The following is a 957-nucleotide window of genomic DNA, read 5'->3' as shown; positions in this document are numbered from 1 at the left end:
AAACGGGTTCATTTCCCTTCTGATGTTTAGAGAGTTCTTTTGAGACAATCCCCTATGATTTCCTGAGAACTGCAAGTGAGATTGGGTCTACAAATTAGATGAACATGCAACAGAAAATTTAATCCTTTGCAAACAAAAAAAGAAGAAGAAGAAAAAAAGAACTTTTGCAACTGATTAGAGCCTAAAGGGGAAAAAAGCAAACTGTGAATCTCTCAGAACTAATCTTTATACACAGCCTGGAGGAAAACTTATTGGAAGGGTAAGATTTCCGAATAGGCCTACCTCAGAGTGTGTGAGCTTTAATGCATTGTCTTGTATGAGGATGAAGTGATTCATCGTGTAATTCCAGCCCTTCTTTGGAGGCCGAGAGAGTTGCATCACCTTGACAACATAAGCACTGCAAATCAGAGCAACATCAAATATCACAGTGCAAATAGCCAGAATAAAGACCCAAACTAAAAATACTCCCAAGTCAAAACACAAGCAAATAAGAAAAAAGAAAAACGTGTGGTAGTTATTAATGCTTTATGACGTTGAGTGGTTTGATATCTAATAGATATCAAATCATAATTAGAACTCAGAATAGCAAAATTTCCCTCGTGTATTCAGTTTATTTGTTGCAAATATTTAAACTCAGTCACTTTCAATATATAAATCTGAACAAACATGTTTCTGTGGTCCTTTGCTGTTGTTGATAATAGAATCTGGTGTTCATCATTTCAGTCGGAAAATACTGATATTGAAAATTCTTCAAGTAATCTGAAAATCCATCTTTCCGAGGATGAGTCCAACAACACAAAATAGTTTGTTTGTTTCTTTAAATAAAAAGTTTAGCTTTTCCTTTGGAAAATGGTTAGTAGGCTGCATATACAGTATATATAAAATATTATCTCCTGTGATTTTTGTCAAACTTTTCCTCAACATTTAGAAAGACTCAAGCTGTTAAGAAAAGAATGA

Source organism: Xiphophorus maculatus, chromosome 13 (genome assembly GCF_002775205.1).
Source record: "Xiphophorus maculatus strain JP 163 A chromosome 13, X_maculatus-5.0-male, whole genome shotgun sequence".
Classification (NCBI taxonomy): domain Eukaryota; kingdom Metazoa; phylum Chordata; class Actinopteri; order Cyprinodontiformes; family Poeciliidae; genus Xiphophorus; species Xiphophorus maculatus.
Note: the sequence above shows the minus strand (reverse complement) of the source record.